This window comes from Genypterus blacodes, unplaced genomic scaffold (genome assembly GCF_046128005.1).
Source record: "Genypterus blacodes isolate CSIRO-AG114 ecotype Tasmania unplaced genomic scaffold, CSIRO-AGI_Gbla_v1 ptg000133l_1, whole genome shotgun sequence".
Classification (NCBI taxonomy): Eukaryota; Metazoa; Chordata; class Actinopteri; order Ophidiiformes; family Ophidiidae; genus Genypterus; species Genypterus blacodes.
This window is the reverse complement of record NW_027466935.1, coordinates 4,529,049-4,549,159: the sequence shown is the minus strand read 5'-3', so window position 1 is coordinate 4,549,159 and position 20,111 is coordinate 4,529,049.

The following is a 20,111-nucleotide window of genomic DNA, read 5'->3' as shown; positions in this document are numbered from 1 at the left end:
AACGATCTAAATCCATTCTGTTCATCTCACAGGGTAAAAATGTTGCACCCTGCATGATGCATTTACTAAATTATACCAAGCGGCTTTATAGATTATAATGCTTATGTACCTGAATAAAGCAATGCTCAATCACATCATCTAGGTCTGTCACTAGGAGTATGCATACACCATTTTTGATTGAAATACTGTGTTTACATGATCTATGCGGTCTTAACAAAATGGTTGAGAACCACTGTCTTTAGTTATGCTACAGGTGTGTGTGTTTGCATGTGTGTGTGCTCTTCTATTCTTACCATGGCGTGTCCAGTCTCCATCTCAAACCAACACTTTTCTCAAGTGTTGGTTTTAGCCCAGCTCTCTACACAGGTATAACTAAGAACATGATGACTCTCCATTCCACTCAGGCGTGTCAGTGTGGAAGCTGCGTCACTGCCACACCTAAATACAGTAGAACATGGCCATGATTCAAGTTGGCTGCACCTCTTATGCTACCAGAGAGCTCTAAATGCATTTATACATTTCATTTACACATGAATTAGAAGCAGCAGGAGTAGGACTACAATTGTTGTTGTGTTGTGGACTAGACTTTTGCTCAGATTTCTTTGATAATAATGAATTTTGTCACTTTCCCAGCCAACACAATCATATCACATTCTTCATACTATTACAAATCAAGGGTTTATATCAGAAACCTTTGAGTAATGTCACAGATTCTTCTTTTACTTAAAACCTCCAGTTTGTTTTTCCTTTTGACGTGTGACAATTTATCTTCCGAGTTCTGCTCTGAGCATATTTGAGCGCAATAAATCAATAAACTATATGAAACATGTCACATCCGGGTCTATTCTCTTTTATTCCTTTATGCCGTATTTTTTTTCACCGGTGAAGAAAAATGAGATAAAGACAGATCGCCTCTGTATTAATGGTTCTATAAAACTGGAATGTTAATAACTTTATTGCATTACCGCCTGCTGACTGACTTTGCAATGAGCTAATTTTGTTAACCTAATTATACAATGAATTGGTTAAAGTACTTAAAAATTACGGCTGACAAGAACTATTAGAGGCAGCCCAAAATAGGCAGAGTCGGCGGGGTTTTGATTCGCTGAATCCTTTGCAGCCTCAATTGAGCCTCAAATCTTCCCTAATCCCTCATAACCTGTGGGCAAAAGGCTGCATAATGTGAATAAGCTGATGAATATTTGTACATCCCTTACAGTGTCCTCCTTAATCTTCAAAAGCAATAGTTCAAATGGGATTAGCAGAGAAAGGGTAATAAATTAATACTTTTGCAAAAGCGTAGTGTTTCTTCCTCTCTCCAAAAACAATAAACCACATGCAGTTCATTCAAACGTTTCTCACTTGTCCTTTAAATGATCTAAGATGAGCATTAAGTCACTGTCGGAAAAAAAAGATTAGGTTAAAGTAACTGTCGTCTTGACCTTACGCCCTAAACAGCAGAGCAGCATCTCACAGCCATCCATCAGTGTCTCATCTGTGATAAGACTCAGAGAGATAGAGAGAGAGAGAGAGGGAGAGGGAGCCACAACACATTGGGAAACAAGGTCACCGTCCACACAACGCTGGGGACACACATACACGCACATACACCCACAGCAGCTGTGCTTAGTGTGGGGCTATTTCTAGCATACAGGCCCAGAAGTACACAAACGCACATAAAAAGAATCAATGCATCTCCCTCATTTTTGATTTACAAGCCTTAGAGAGGTCTACAAGTCGATACATGCTTCCTTTATGTGCTGATAAGACATTAAAATGATCTCCTCATATGTTATTCAATTAATATTAGAGAAGTTACTTGAGCTGACGATTGATATGGAGGCTGTTTATATCTGGAAATGTATAAATAAATATTTATCAGAACTTTCCTCTGTCATCTGATGTACTTCAATGGGTTTAAGTACCACAGGTGGTAAACGCAACAGAGTTTGAGAACCGCTGTTGCAACACAATGAGTACAACTTCGCTGCTTCAGTATGATGGACCTGAATGGAAGATTGAAAATCTACCGTGACCTGATTTGACCCGACACAGGCACACAGCTTGCAGGTGTGGAACTTTTCAAGATGATGTATATTAAGGGGAGAAACGTGTGTGTTGGGGGGGAAGCAAAGACTAAGAGAGAAAGGGGGAGGACAAGTACAGAGAAGCCAGAGAAGGACAAACACTGTGAGAGAGGCCAGAGTAAACAATGGGGGGTCTTCTCTTCAACTGCTCATAACTTGCCTTGAAGTTGGTTATTAACAGCAGTGGCATACTGTCTGCGAGCCATTACTGTTTCCTGTTGTTGTTAACTGGAGACCAGTTTCCTCTCGCTCCCTTATCGTAAAGACATAATCAAAGCAGTGACACATGGCAAAACAATGGAGGCAAATTGGATGGATTAAAATGGGTTCTCAGGACTCGGCAGACATGTTGTTTGTGCTGTTCTAAAAGGCAATGGATCTGATTTATAGTCTATTCATTTTTCTCTTTGATGTCAAAGGCAGTGTGCCATTTTATAACCCTGACTCAGGAAGAGAGTAGTTAGGTGTGTTTGGAACAGTGAACTCCAGGTGTGTCCATAACTACCAGGCCTTTATTATGAAAAGCAAATAAATTCTCAATGCCAGTTAAAACCCTGGAAATGGTTAATATAACATTCCTGCACATACACACGTCATACACACCCACATCTAAAGATCCTACACTCAACGCATAAAGAACCAAAAAAGCATCAAATGCATTTATTTATTTGCTTTCTGTATACACGGTGCAAATATACATGGATTGCTTGAATATTGAAGCTCTTCATTTGCATATTTTAATATCCCCACAACTCATCCACACTGATGTGTCAGTCAATGACACCCTTCACTTAACATCTTCCTTAATGCTTTGAATCTGCCCACCTGTCCAAATGACATCTTAACAACCACTTTTACCCTCAAATATTCAAATCATCCAAGCTTTTAAGCACATACGCACACACACACAGAGGGAGAGAGAGACTCACAAAACCCACAAGACACAAAAACACACACACTTTCCCAATCCCACAAATGCATTTTTCATGTCTTGTGGGTGGAAGGATCCGGAGAGATCATGCTGCCAGAGGACGCCAGTCTGCAATCAGATTGGACTGTGCTGTTCAGTGAAATTTCATCTGACATCAAAGATGTTTTTTCACACCCCTCGAGATTTGGCTTTTTATAGAGTATCCTCTTCCAAAAACCCAGATCTGCCTGCTGGCTACTGTTCACTCTGAAATAAAAAAGGTTTGAGTAGCAGAAAAAGTGTTCTTGTCTTAAATGCTTTGCTTTGCTTTAATTCAACTTAAAATCATTTTATTTGTACCAAATATTACAAAAATAAAGGACTGATGTGTCATTACCTCACAAACACTCACATTAGTGATTCAGAATGTTTACTACTATAGTCTCTTAGTTATTAATGTCAAATCAGTTTACTAGAGATCATATTTGTCTTTAAATTCGCATTTTTCTTAAACTTTGTCCAAAAATATCAGTTTGTGTTTGAATATTATATTCCTGTTCTATCTACAGCACAACCTGCCTCAGTGTGGTCCGAACCACAAAATGCTGTCTGTGTTCTCAGCAAACCGCCATCCATCCATTAAATATCTACAGATTGACATTCACTCTCATTCGTGCTGTGGTGTAAAAATTACTTTTACTTTTCAGGGCATTTGAGAGAACTAACGTATCCATTCTTGACTGGTGCAAGGAAATTGATTGTGACTGCACGGCCCTGGAGGCGCTAAACAAACCTCTCCATTGCTCCCCTGTAGCCTTCACTCCACACAGTAGCCAGGCAATCGTTTAACATCGATCTTTTCTGTTTGAAAGACTTCAACAGATGGAAAGAGGAGGCCTTGCTTACCATAATTGTCAGCGAGAAATGGCTTATGCCACAGAATTGTCAAAATACTGATTGCTTTGGAAAATTACTCCTCAGGAGATTATAGAGTGGTTATGATGACAGAAAATGTATACAAATCATAATATTTCTCTACTGAGGATGTAAAACTAATTAGGAAAAGATTGTTGTAAGGCAGAGTTTGAAAATGAATGAACTCAAAGCCCAGAAAGGAGTAAATTCAGGCATTAAGATGAGACAGGACCTTTTTATAGGTGAGATAAAGGAATAGTTTATACATTAGATCTGATCTGATCGAATCTAATGGAAATGTCTATGGTCCCATTGTGTTTTAGCTGTTGATGACTATCTACTGGGCTTTAAATGATTTTTTATATACCTTTAAAGTCAAACGCATTTGTGTATTCCTGATTTTACCTTTGACATGTAATTGCAAGTAATTGTGAGCATCAATATCTAGGAGCATCAGTTATCCCACAAGGAACCCTGCTTAGAATAAAGCAACACCATGAAATGTCTACTACAATTAAAGCAACTATATCAACTATCCGTGGAAGGAAGGAGTGTGTTTCCATTGATATACAGTTTATGACATGTGGCTTATTTTTGATGCAAATGTAACACTTAGTTTCTTCCATGCGCATGGTTTACATGCACATTAAAACTTGAATTATAGTCTGATTTAGAGTAACTTTTTCATCATGTAATCACCTTAATTCCATTAGAAATGTGCATAAATCTTTGAGTAACATTGCTACATTATGCGCTTGTAAATAGATTTAGTCATAAATGTATTTACTCCATGCAACATGTCAGGTATATAGGAAGAGCAGCTGAATCTTATTTATTCTGTCCATGTTTATGTCTCACATGGATTTTGACGAAATGAATTATGGATGTTAAATTAATAAAAGAATACTTGCAGCAACACACACACACACACACACACACACACACACACACACACACACACACACAGTGGGAAATTAGAGCTGATCGCTGTTAAAAATTTCCTCTCTGCGTGAGCGGAGCTATTTTTTATTTCCTACAGATTCTCTGTGTTAATAATAGGACAGCGGGCCACACAGAAGTCGATTGCTCTCATACCGGATCCCCATTAATCCTAAGCCTGTCTCTAAAATCAAAGAAGAAGCAGTTAGCCGTTACAGAGCATTGAACCAGGATCTATGTTGCCCATTGATCCTCTATGTTCAATAAGTTACTTTGATAGAAAACCCAGTGGGTTATGTAAACAGAGTCAACAGAGAGAAAACTGCAGAGGGCAAAGGAGCCAAAGGACTGAGCTCTTTGCTCTCACTCTGACAGCTTTATTTACCTAACCCTCAGCACAACCCTTATTCATAAACGTCAAGAATGACTGATATCCATGCAACTTGGAGAAACCCAAATGATATGCAGCACTTTCAGCTCTACCTAACATAGGCTGTTTGTTGTGTGCATACAGCCACATAATCACTGGTCAGCAGCAACCATTCCAACCCAAACTGCACCATTACACAATGAGAGATGCATTTCAGCTCTCGTCCCACATCTGTCATTGCTCAGCACACACCGCACGCCTCCTCTACACTCCCTCAAGACATGCCAGCAAACCATACAAAGTCTGTCATAACACTTGACTTGTGGTTCAACACGCTATGGCAACACTGGAAGGTGGTAAATGAGATTGCTCTCTTTATTTGTATTCCTGTCTTCACGCATAAATCAAATCAGGCACACGGATGTTGCACAGCGTTTGAGACATAGAATCAAATCAAACTGCCTTTCTGTATTTCTCTGTACTGGTATGACCAATCTAAGTTCTCATTCGCCTGGACATGCCTATAGAGGGACTGCAGCTTACGATCCCTGAGGCGCAAGTGTCCGGTTTCCAGCTTGTCTGCAAGTCGTGACTGTGGGAGAAATCTGAGAAGGATGAGGGCGGCCATTTTGTGCCTGTCAGTCACAAAGGGAGGAGAGAAAGGGCTGTTGTCAAACCACTTGTCGGGCTTTGATGTTACAAAGGACAGAGGAGCTCAATTAAAAGCCCATTATTGTGTAAGTAAATCAACGCCTATCAGCCGTGTCACTTCAAACAAATGATCTCCACGCAGCTCCGGCAGTCTCATATTTTACCCCCGACGTTTGCTCGCCGAGATCAAGATAAAGGATGTGAGTCGTGCTACTCCAGGCTGCAAACTTAGAGTAAACACTTGCTGCTGCCATAAAGCGAGATGAGGAATGATTTCAAATTAAAGCAGCATTTTGTCTTTTTGCACGGTGATTACGCAACCTCATCTCTCTGTACATTTTATGGCAAGTTTGTGCTAATTCTGTACATGACAAGATGTTCCTAAAGCTAAAATGTAAAGCGTCATGAATTATTCTGTTGATCACACTGCATACCTCCCCTTTAGTTTGTGATGACAAAGTACTCTACTTAGGAAGTTAGATTGAAATGTCTGGGGTCTAATTTATCTCCCAAGGATGAATACATGAATGTGAAGTAGTGCCATATTTCACAACATCCCCCCCCCCCCCCCTCCCCCAGTGGAATATTATTACCGCTGCCCCAGAAAGTTGCCGAGGGAACCGTTTTTCACCTGAACAAGCATTACGGTGTCATGTTGAACATTATTCACCGTGTGCAGAGCGCTCTGACACCCGTGAAATATTTTCTCTGCTGACCTCAGATTCTGCTGAACTAGGACAGTTTCCCCTCCAGCACATATTTGAAGCAACTTTAGAAGGTGAGATGATATCACCGTTTCCCAGAAAATCTGAAATACTGTTCCGTGTGTTTACAGATAAGTCTTAATAGCTTTGAGATACGGATTAAGGAGGTTATTATTAATAGTTTCTCTGTTTTTCCAGGGTTCACCTCCCTACTACATCACTTCCACTTGCTTTTTTTTATTGCTCATATCTATTTGGCCTATTAACTATTAGTTGTTATTTATTATTATTACAATGATGATGTTATTATTATTCTTTTTCTGTAGTGCCTCACTCATTAGCACTGATACACTGATATCATATCTGCTAAAATGGTTGGAGTCTGTTGTACATTAATCACACTTATTTACTAGATTTAGTTCAGTTTTCTCTCATTCACAACACCCACAGGCAGACTTAGGTACTGGACACAACACACCAGTATGTGTCTGTGCCTCCGCTGGCTGTACAGTAATGATGGGGCTCTTAATGGTGGCACAAGCTTACAAATAAGTCCAATGAGTTATGGGGAAAGTTTGGTCCACTACTGAGCTGCCACTGGGCCACACAAACGTCCTGAATAGAGACTGTAGAACGACTTGTCGGAATCAGAAACAACACTTCCCAGAGTCGTGCTGGCCTATAAATTAAGGTGTCAAGGTAACGGCGCAGCAGCTTTGTACATTTTGAAGTTTAAAGCTTGTGCATGTGCCTTTGTGTATAAATGTGAGTGATGATGGCGGGGTGTTACAGGGGATTGTCACAAGGATATCACAAAGAAAACTAAAGGCAGTTTCCTCTTCTGTCACCCATGATGAATGGCTTTCAGAATAAGACAGAGCGTATATTATATCACATGTAAGGTGTACACATTTCTAGGGCCATAACTCTTCATCTTTACCTGGAAAAAAAATAAAGTATGGCATTGTATATTTCCCCCCCCCTTGACACATTTATGAGTCCTCCCTGTAGTATAAACTCAGTGATTGCTATTTCAAAGTACCTTGTCAGGCTGAGTACTGAGCACTGCCAGCTGTCTCAGCTCCCTTAGCTGACAGTGGGAGCATTTGAGCAAGAGAGACAGAAAGACAGGGAGAGAGAGTGAATGAGAGAGTTATGGCCTTTGCAAAGTTGAGTGCCTATTAAAGAACCCTCTCTTGCGACTCTGGATTTATGGTGTTTGTGCTCGTGCTGGTAAAATTCAAACCGTGGCCTGGCCAAGACGGTTCATTCCACTGAACCAGTAGGGAAAAACGTGCACCTGAATACAGGAAGGCCCCTCAGCCTTGGAAAACACTGTCCTAATGAGAAGAAGAAGAAGAAGAAGAGCGAGAAGAGAAGAGATGCAAACACATCAATCTGAAAGTTGTCTTGCGTGCTGTTCTTACACATACACACACACACACACACACACACATTCACACATCGACTAAAGAGGGGTCAACGCAGAAAGTAATAAGCAGAAATTATTAACGGCAACAATGTGACAATGTAATATGTACAAATCCTAACCACTGAACTGTTGATATGAAGGGTTTCAAACCTTCACCCATCTCTCTCTCTCTAGTCGCTTCACACTGCTTTGTCATAGTTTGTTAGTCTATCTAGCCACTGACATAAACTTCACTGAGGCTTGAGCAAAGGAGAGTTACTGTCGTGTAAATCTTGGTTATTTCAAAAGATCACAGTAGCGAAACATCAATCCAACGTTTCACATTTCCAAACTGAAACTGCTGAAGAACAGTATACACATGTGGTTTACTGTCCTTCTCCCATGGGAGGTGGAGCGGGAGCCATGTTTCATTAAAGAGTCCAAACTATTCCTGCTTCTGTCCTTGGTTACTTCCCAACACAGAAACAGCTACTCCATCTTGTTCTTCTGCTGCCCTTATATTTATCGATTACACATCAAATATGACAGAGAAATGATGAACATCTCCCGTTATTCTCCTGTGTGCAGCCTGCAGTATGAACCCAGGACTTACAGAAGCACAAACTCATTCTCAACAATGTTCTTTTTCTGTCTGAACGTTATCTGTAGTGTGGAAAACCAGACATCAGAGGGGCACAGACACAGGCTGTGATCTAGAACAACGTGTAAATGGGTAAAATCATCAAATGAAATTAGGCTGCCACCCAGAGCACACAGAGGAATATTATTTTGACACTCTGTCACCCTCAGGGGGAAATGGACCTTTTTGATGTGTGATCCGCCAAGGCTTGCACTGGCTGGCAGATTTTATCAGCAAACAAGACAGGCAAGCGGAGCGCAGACTAAATAAAAGGGGGGTGAATGATAAAAATGTCAAGGATTATCTTCACTTTGCGGAGCGCTGTGATGTCGTATCAAAACGGATTTGCTGGAAATGATTTGGCAGGAAGAGAAATGATGACAGGAGGGGGGTAGGCAAGATACAACAAGAGAGGGCTGTGTCTCTGTGTGTGTGTGTTTGTGTGTCGTCTGTTTGACTATTCACGTGGCGTCTTTCCTGTTTCTGCCGTCCTTACAAAAATCTCATTATTTGAAAATGTCAACAGTACAGTCAGATGCGTTAACAAGTGAACATAAATTAGTGTTGCATGATGCCACTTCCAGTTCGATTCCTTGTGCATGATTTTCAAAAACAAGAGTCAGACAAAGAGCGAGTCTAAGCCAGCGGGGGAAATAACATTCCGCTTCAATTTAGCCATTGATTCCACAAACAAACAAAGTCTTGTTTTGACCCCTGATCTTGTTAATCTAAACCCCTGGAAAACTTATGAGCCGTAGATAAATCAAAGCTGTGTCTGTTTCCTCCTCAAACAGAGGCACCATTTGTTTCAGACAGCTCTATCCAGGGATCTAGCCTCTTTTATATCCCAGAAGCACCAGCGCCTCAGCCATCTTTCTGACAGAGTGACAAATGGGGAGTGTTGCCGCTGGCACATCAGCCCATGTGGAGAGTACACAAGGTATTAGGGAGCTGTGACTCCCAGCACTGGTGGAATCATTAAAGGTTTTAGCATTCCCTGTCGGCAACTGAATCCAGGAACTGTCGGGTAAGGACAACAACAATGCTCAAAATAAGTTTGTCGAAGCGTTTAACCGCAACAATGACCTCCATCTTTCCCAAAGAGTTATTGTTCCATTTACAATATCAATTAGAAGAAGGAGATTTGTGTTATTTCTGCAAGGTTCCGTTCCTACACGGGTAAGACTCCAGCAGGAAAGGATTGTGAAAGGTTGAAGGGATTGTGCGATTATTGTTTTGCCCGTGCCTTGTGAGCAGCCTAAGGACTGTCATTTCGCTGTCACCCTGCCACTTAACACTGAACAACACTTCCCCCCCCACTCCCGCCCGCCCTCCAACTGTCCGTCACGTTGTCACAAAGTCTGACAGGGAGGATTAGAGCTCTAGACAGAGAGATTTGTGCGCATATCTGTGCATGCGTGTGTGTGATTACCCACAAGACAGCTTTGTAGTCTTCACCCATCATGACCCATATTTTTTTAATACAGGCCCCGAGGCAAATTGGAGGGTTTCAGGTAATGTGTGCCCGTGTGTGTTAGTGTGTCACTCCGCTCTTGTCATTTACGCTCCAGTGAAGCCGAACTGCCTGTGGATTATCACTGTCATCACCTGAGAGGAATGCAACACCGTCTCTTTCTGTCATGTTTGCCGTTTTGAAGTTTGATGTATGAGGCACTCTTATCAGCGAACCCGGACTCCTGGAATTTCGGGTCTCTCCTCATTCAAGTGGAAGTCGTAATAAGAAGTGGAATTTTCAAGGATCTTGTTTGTTTTTCTGCTTTGTTGGTACTTTTCCTCTTACCTGCTTTCATCTGGTTCTTTCCCAATCAGCCGTCCTGGGGCTACGGAGGGACTCATACAGTGCAAGCCCTGACAAAAAGAGGCTGAAGAAATGAAAATAAAGCAGAGGGATGAACCTGCTGACACATAGAGTGGAGGTGGTGCCTTTGATGTGGTGAAGATGAGAGGAAGAAGAGTGTGTTAAGTCACACCTTTCACTTACTGTGGCGAAGCGAAGCCCAGAGTCTTTCATTCTGTTTATCCTCATTGTGGAACACCATCTGGGAAAATCATCTCCACTCCTCTTTGGTCTTTTTGACATAAACGTTTTCCCACTGGTGGTTTGGCAGCAAATATTGACGTCAAAATGACTCGTGACTTTGAACAGTGTTTTGCGCAGGGAGTGATATTAAACAGCCTGACGACAACAGGTGATGACAGACACTCACAAGATGTCCATGTGTTCCTTTGGTAGTTAAGGTAACAAAAGAAGAGTCGGAGGAAGAATGCTGTCAGAGTCACACAGGAAACTGAACAAATAATAGCAGGAAATTGCTCGAGGAATAGTCCAACGTTTTGGGGGAATATTATTTTCCACTCAACTCACAATTGATCCATTTATTTCTCCTATTATAGAAGCCAGACGCTAAGATGACAGTGCCTGAAAAGGCACAAGTTCCCTATGGTTCAGGCACAGGCGACAGTCAGGTACAGACAGCATGTCAGGCCTCATGCTGCCTGTAATGTACCATTACATGTGCCAGTTCAGTCGGAATCACGAGCAAGATCTTCGGGCTCTTAGCTTAGCGGAACCAAAACAAACCTGGCGTTAGAGCAAGATGGTGACGCACACAGTGAAAAGATATAATGGCATGTTGTTCTAAACTTGTCTAACATATGAAGTGAGCTACTGCTGTACTTTATGTCAATCCTTTAGAGTTATACTTGTAGAACCACAAGCTCACCAGGCAAACTCGTTTTTCAGATCAGAGGCTATTTAGCTCAGATGTAAGAACTACAAATTTGGAATAACTGACTTCACAAGCTCATAAGACAATAATCATAAGCTTGCCATACACTTGTTAGGCTTGTGGATGAGTCTAATTTTGACTTATTGCACACATTCCTACAGGCATAAACCTCAACCTCAACACATGCTGTCAACTAAACGACACAATAAACAAAAGGGAAAATGACAGAAACGCACCATATGTTAATGCCGAACCCTTCTCTCTTTACACACCTCTTTCGCCTTATAAGTTATAAGTCACCCGTTCTTTTTCTCCTCTGCCCTTTATCCTTACCCATCACTCTCCCTCCTCCCATGCTGCCCTGCTGTCCAGGCAGCAATTCAATAAACAAAGCCCAGAGAGCAAACTGCTTTGGAATGGCTACATCCTGCTGGTAGGATCTGAGCAGGCTGTTTACACAGGGGCTTGTCAGCTGTTACCATTGGGATGTAGCAGCATGTGGAAACAGTAGGGAGAATCGGCCTTTGATGCCTCTCCCACTTGGTTCTCCCTCTCTGCTCCTCTGTTTTTCCCTTTGATGGAGTTCTGTGAAGTGTTCCTTCAGCAACAGGAGGCCGACGTATCAACACCCACAGATGAGAGCCGAGACGAACACACACGCGGCACGGAACTGAACTCACCGCACACGTTTTCGGGGGTGCATATATGCGTGTGTGTTTGTGTAAGCCGAGGTTCCTTCTTGCAAAGGTAGACATCACTCCTCTGCAGCTTTAAAGATAAGGTGGTTTTTGGAGAATCTTTTTCCTGAGTTACTCAACCTCTCAGCTGCATTTTTATGTCTCTGTGTGAAAAGAGAAATAGACCTTTCTCACAGCAGACGTTCATACTTGTCAAGCACAGGTGTAACTAATAATGGTGATGGCTGCATTCTACTTATCAGAGCCAGACTCAGGGCTCTGGGATTGTGCACTGTGAGTCAGGGCATTACTCTTTGATATGCCAAAGTGGAACTGAGCCATTATCAATGTGATCAGTTACGCCAATGCTTTCATAAATCTCACTAAACATGCACGAGATTGAGACTAAATTAATAGGATTCCAAAGTTGGCCAAATACACACATTCATGACGTGTTGCTTAAGAGAGAGGGAGGGTGTGCATGTCTCAGCCTCACTTCACCGCCATAGAGAGGGGAGTGGACGGTGTGTGTGTGTGTGTGTGTGTGTGTGTGTGTGTGTGTGTGTGTGTCTTCGTCCTTGTAATCTCAACATGATTGAGCGTATAAACGGGGATGGTGCGATTTAAAATGTTATTACACCAAAACTTTACATCCGAGCCCTAAACATGTCTCATTTAAAAACCTCTCTTTAAATCTCCCTGCAGTTAAACTCCAATGTCTACTCTGACGGTGGAATAACTTCAAAAAATAGTTGTTTTTCGATAGACGGTGCCAAATGAGCATATTGTGAAAACATAATGGACCTCCCCAAGCTTGAAGCCAATCAAGTTTTATGATGATTTTGTGTGTTTAAGGCCCTGAGAAGTTTCCAAACTATCCCTTTGATATTAAACTAGAGGACACTGAAATCGTCCACTTGTGCCAACAGGTTTTACGACGCAGCTAATCTTATTGGAGGGCCAACGATTCAGTGGTAGAACAGACACGATGATTTACTAGTATGCAAGAGTCCTGCAGGCATAGAGACATAAAACCACCTGAGAAACCTGAGGAACCATTTTCTTTTGGTTATAGAGTTCAAAGGACAGATACATGGGTTGGGTGTGCATTTGTTTGTGTTTAAAAGTATCCCATTGCATTATTTTAGTTATGTGGTGAATGATAAAAGAAAATTGATAGACTGAGGTTGAGTTAACACACAGTGAAGTACGGACCATAATGATCCTACAAGTAACAAAACACAAAGTGCCATGGACAAGAATTCAATTCCCATTTCAGCTGCTACTCATGAATGGCTTCGCCTCATGCGCCGGCCATTATGTGGTCATGAGACATGAAAATTATGGGCATTATCAATTTATATAATAAAAGAAAATTGTCACAAGACGCAATGGAGGAGGCTGGAAAATGGACAATTTGTACTCGTGTGTGTGTGTGTGTGTGTGTGTGTGTGTGTGTGTGAGAGCATGTCCATGTCCAAGCGTGTGTCTGCGTGGGGGAGCGGGGGCTTAAGGGGAAATCTGGAGGGTACCACTTGTGCCATACAAGGGGGGGTAGTCACTCCGACAGGGGGTCAAAACTGTCCTGTCAGCAGCAGTGTGGCTTTAATTTGACATATTAATGCAAGCTGCCGGTGCCAATAGCTGAGGTCAAACAGAGAGCAGCTCCAGATCAGAGCCATATGTTCTCCGTTTTGTAGCGCTCCATAACTTCTGCGTCTCTCATAAAATATTTAATTGGGCTTTGAATGGAGCGGCGCTGAGTGTGTTTATAAATCAGATCACTGTCCAGGTTTTTCATCTCCTTGTAAAGCTGTGAGCGACATATTCAAGACAGGAAAGTCCTCACTTCTGTACACAAAAGGAGTCCTCAGCTGCAGTAGATTTCAGCCGACGTTGTTCTCATTTAAGCGGTCTTGTTTAAGTTTAGATTAACTTGCAATACACATTTTGGTGATCTGTCCACTCACACAGCGTTTTCAACATCCCTGAACTAAGCTTTTCAACCAGAGCTTTTCAAATATGTTTACTTTACACACACACACACACACACACACACACACACACACACACACACACACACACACACACACACACACACACACACACACACACACACACACACACACACACACACACACACACACACACACACACAGGTCATGAGTGTGCCATGCGCATGCGCTTTACTCTCTATTTTGATCACTTGTCTGGCATTAATTTAGCTTTATGAGACACACAAGTACAAAAGACAAAGGACTTTATAATAACAATAGCAGTGCTGTGGATTACGATGAGCTCACCGATTTGAGCCTGCACATATCTGTGTATGTACCCAATTGTCACTTTCACACGAGCAGTAAGGTAATTGTGCAATCCAAGTGTAGAAGAAGATCTTTAACACCTCGCGACAAAGCACTGAGTTGAGAAGATAAGCAGTCAAGACTTGTCAGTACAAAGTTAATTAGCCAGATAAAAATAACTGCAATGGTAATGACGTTGCTTAATTTTACATCTCTGGCAAAATCATTGTGAATCTATGGTCAATATTTGATAAACCACCCAGGATTGATACAAATAAGTTCAGTGAAGAGACGAGCAGTGTTGAGTGAAGTGAAGGCCACTCACAGATGCTTTCATATCAATTCAAAGAGCTTTTATAGGTTTGGTTATTTTGTTCTACTTCAGTCTTTTATCTTTATGGTCCCAGAGGAAAGGTGGTTTGCAGCCAGGTCAACATGTAACCACACAACAGAAAATGGAGACATTTAAGTTCACACATTCACAAGTTAAGTTAGTTCAAACTGGTTTATAAGAACAAAAACAAGAGGCCTGCACTTTACTTAATCTCTGACCTAGAAACAATGTGAACTGACTTCATTAGTCCTATTGCTTGAGGCACCAAAGCAATGCCAGCATGGTCCATGTGTCTTACAGAGTTATCCTCGTACTTCGGCTGCATGGGGGCCCGATTCCCCCGTACATATGAATATGTTTGTTGGTTATAGTCTTTGTATTCATTGTGACACTGTCTCTGCAGTGGTAAATGATTTGTATGCGAGCATGCTGACTACTTCTTGGTGTGGGATGTCATAACTATAAAAAAAGGTGGGATGGAAGGTTATATTATAGATTTCATTGTGCTTTCCAAGGGGGAATGTGCATGGGTCCACTCCATTTGCTGCCATAAAGTTTGTTTTACCTTAGACATTTGTCACAATGCAGACTAGACTGGAATCACTACAGCTACAGAAAGAGGAGCATCCTTATTCAATTCTTTTTATTAGTAACTAACTAAATAAGAAACGTGTGGTGAGCCACATGTAATGGTTTAAAGTGGCAAACTTTCTCACAATAATGAGCCTCATTTGAGTTATGTGATAGTAGAGATTTTGGTATTATGGTGATTTAGATTACTGGCCTGGTGACATCATATGACCTCTGATGTCACATTTAGTTATTTGGTTAATGATAACAATAATTAAATCAAATTATAACGGTATATAAATCACATGGTGGTTAAAAATATTCATCCGTGCAGCTCTGTGACTTATTTAGGAATACGGAATGATGAATCTCAGGTGATGTTGCCTTTCAAAGTGAATTTATGAGACTTTGGAAATGAACTTTTCACCCAGAGACAAATAGAGTGGAGCTCAGCTGCAGCCTGAGCAGCTGTCCCATCTGGCAGAGGAACACAAAGCCAGCGCATGGTTTGTGTTAGGAAACTGCTGTCTGAAAATACTTAAATCTCAACACATTTGACTTTCTCAATGCTCTCGTGATTTTCCAAGGACACAAATCTAAAACCCAGTGAAAGCTTGGACACCCTGAAATTATTAATAGTGAATGTTGTCATTGTTACCTCATAAATGTTTTGTTTCACGGGAAATGCTTGGGATGATTAGACGTCACTGTGATCATCAATTTAGTGAGGAAATGTGGAATTATCGTGTCATTAGTGTGCAGACAGTGAAATTGCTCTTTGGAGTTTTCCCTCAGCGTGCGTAGAATCTGCAAAACAGACATTGTAGAAAAGGAAGATGAGGAGGGAGGTACAGGCAGAGATCTGACTAAAGCATTAGGACAGCAGTATGCCAGGCAAACCCTTGAAGCATTGTGTGGTGAGAGGCGAGTTCAACACCTGACAGAGAGAGAGAGACAGATGATTTACTTCAGATTAAAGAACAACAGACACATTGTTCTCTCATCTCTCTCCCTTTTTCCACCCTCACCCGTTTATCCCCCTCAGCGAATCATTGATGCCATTCATGCCCCTGAAATGCTACGCCGTTGTGATTTTCTTCTCCTTCTTCTCCTTTGTTTCTTCCTTCTCTTTTTTTCCCCCCTCAACCCCAAGCGTTCCCGGGGCACTGGAGGCTCTCCTCTTAAGTTTTTCTTTCCGCCGAGATTAAGTGTGACAGATTGGCAAAAGAAGCACATGACAGGAGTTCAGATGGCAGACAAGAATAAGATCAGACATGTGATGCGATATTAAGAGGTCACAAGAGTTGGCGAACACACACACACACACAGAAACACACACACAATGAGAAACCCCAGCTCATTCTTTCCAGAGATATTTAACCATATGATCTATATCCACATTATTAAAGTGCACACCCTCTCATTGAGATGTTATCTCTGCTTCATCACAACAAAAGCATCTGAATGGAAGAGAGAACCTCTATGATCCGTCAGCAGCAAGAGGTTGAAATCTAAAGTGAAGGTTTGACGTATGCTATAACAGCCATAATTTGATTAGACTTGGGTGACATTCTTTCACACGACTCAAACCGGGAGAACAGCATCTGCTACTGCCAAATGCATTAACTTCTGTGAGCTCAGACACAGGAAGAGTGAAGTATTGTTTGAATCCGCTCTCTTTCCATTTGCTCAAACAACAGGCATCTTAATGCTTTCAAGACACCCGTGACAGCTCCACAGAAGATTTAGAATGTTCTGAAACAGCAAACACGTCAACCATGTAACTGAGGAGGGTTGGATACCGTTACAAGCAGGAGATCAATGGCAACAAGAATCCTCAATAACAGACATTCAGGTGGGCCTTTGCAAGATGAATGACTGGGAAGAAGTTGCGCAATGAAAAATGAAAAACAGCGTTTTTTCAAAGAAATCCTGAAATTCTTATGTTATTACTTTGAATAGTGAAATATATCAAAAATCAAAAGCAGGAAATAAGATTATATTCACAGCTCATTGTGAACTGTGGAAGATGAAACTTCAAGGAAAAGCAAGAAATTGTGGGTGAAGTGAGGATTGGTTTGAACTATCTGTCCCTGTGAAAATGTTTTCACTCATATTTATAATGTTATACAGTCAGAGATTGTGTTGAACATTGTCAAATTTGTAAATTGACGGCAACAAATGCATCCATTAAAGGCCGCTGTATGCTTCCTTAGCCACTCCCACTCAGCCAGCAACCCGGTCGGAGAGTTCACTTGTTTATCTCTCACACTGGAAGGTGGAGTGAACAGCATGCCCTCATGGGGAGGAAAGGAAGGGGTGGTGTGTATGTGTGTGTCTTTGTCTTCAGTAATCTTAACGCGATTAATCTTAGAAAAGGGGGAGCAGCACAAACTTTGACTGTAGGAGAGGGTAGGGGTTGTTCACAGTAACTCTGTGTCTTCTGTGTGTTGTTGTCCTCCCCTCTCAATTGTAAATGACTATAACAGCGCACAGCATTGAGAAGAAAACAGAGAGGATGAGAGTGAAAATCAACCACTCCCTAATTTTCACATCTTACCACAAGCAGCCAATCACTGATTTCCCTGTCCCAATTCCCTATCGCGAACACGTGCCCCACCAGCTGTGTGTTTCAAGGCCCCAAACTTTCCTGAAAGCTTCACTTTTTACTGGTCTTTACTCCCACATGTTGACATCAACGTGTACAAAATTTGAATTTACCTCCCTCCACACCCACCAGCACCCATGATTTTCAATTTATGGGTGTTGCCAGCTTAGGCCGGATGCAGCTGAACACAGCTGGATGAGGCCTTACATTATAGTACTTAAACTGTATGTTGTAAGTCAGTGTGCACAGTGGGGCTTCAGCAACAGACAGTAGGAATGGGTCAATGTGATGTTTGGACATTTCTAAGTAAAAATAGATAAATATATACATAAGAAGGTAAAAAGAGAAATATAGAGACAGAGAGAGATGAAATGCAAAGGTAGGGAGTATTTAAGAGAGACAGGCTGATGATGGAGATGGTTGGAAAAAGTAGTTCTGGCAGTGGGGTCCAGCAGGAAATTCAATAAAAACTCTTCAAAAAGCCCAGCCCTGACAGTGAAAAATTGCGAAATTATAAAATACAGCAGGGTAACGAAAGAGAGGAGTTATTGTACTTGGCATGGAACCGGGAAGCGAGAGCCCAGGGCCGCCACGTCAAATGAGCCGTCACTGATGGAGAGAGTTAAGCCTTGTGGTGATTAAATATAGGCCTCAAACCTGCTGCCTGCCAGGCAGGCAGACAGCAGACATGTTTGTGCACAGGCAGCAAAATGGAGCAAAAACAACGAGTGAGAGAGGGAGGAAAAGTTGTTTCAGACTCCAGTAAAGAACAGGCTGGTGATGTCTGTGACTACACAGAAACGAGGCAGAGGTATTTGTAGGTAAAGAGGAGGACAAAGAGGTTATGCAGTCTGGACGTCCTGGGAGCAGATGGATGACTGTGCCAGAGGAAGTTGGAGAGTTCAGTCTGAGTCTCCACCATCCAGAAATGAGAACGATTCCTCAAACTTGTTTAGCAATCTGCCAGGAAAAGGTTAGGTTTGTTTCACCGTCAGTCTTTTTCCAATTCATTTTGTCACAGTATCTGTTTCTGCCCATCCGGTTTATTTGCTGAAGTTAGCCTCCATTTGAAAGGATGTCTTTCAGCAAAAGGGGGGAGACTCAGTTTCATTTGTAAAGGTATATTTTTTGTAGAAATAGTAAATAAACAGTGTAAGGATGTAAATGTACATAACTGTTTACTTTCAAAGCTATTCCTTTGAATAAAACTTTTAAAACTTTTATCTCAATATTAGCATTTGAATGATTTATATACAATTTATTGAAACGTTGTATTCTGTAACATATATTTCAAAATATGAATGTGATAATTTTTTATAATTTATAACATTTAAATAATAATTTGAATAAAATAGTGAACAAATTATACTAAGAGATATTTCTTTTGTCCATCAATCTTCACGTCAATCTACTCTGTATTTAATTGATAAAGAAGACACAATTTCAAGTCACCTTGAGTTATGTGCAAATGTCCTGAAGAGCTCTGCGTGGCTGGGAGTGTGTAGTGTAGTGTAGTGTGTGTAGCATAGTATGTGTAGTTTAGTGAGTGTGGTGTAGTGTGTGTGTAGTGTAGGGGCCAATTCACAATACAAACAGACAAGATATGGAGCTGAAAATGAATTTAGTACACAGTTACAAATTTAATGTTGTCTTTTCAGTTGAAGTAACTCGCTAAGCATATGATAAGATTTGTGTTCTATTTCTGTTTAAGCATAAAAGTTATATATTGTACCTTGAAGAGATAGTGGACCGTTTAGTTCAATATTTAATGGAAGCATAAATTCAACAAGCACTAACCACTTTGGGGAGGACACTGATATTGATCAAATAAGAGTTTGCACTGCAGATGAACTGCGAACTGAGAAACTACTAGCAAAGACAGAGATGGAGGCAGAAAAGTGCTGGCAGCCATTAATTCAGAGAGAAAATTAATAAACAAATGTAACATCTGTTGTCATCTATTATGAAATGATGAAATAAGGTTGACAACAATATCACGACCAAAGACAGAAAGACAATTTGGGGGGGACAACACATCCGTCAGGCTCACAAGCCATCTGTTCTGTTGTGAGTTACACTGCTAGCATTTCATTAGCATTAGCATTGCTAATGAGGTTTAGCTGTGAATCAGCAGTATGTGTTTCATACTTACTGCAATCAGTAACAAAACTCCACTCCATCATCCATTGTGCACGATGGGCAGAGGAGGACAGAGGAACCAGGGGGCTTATGAGCACCAGTA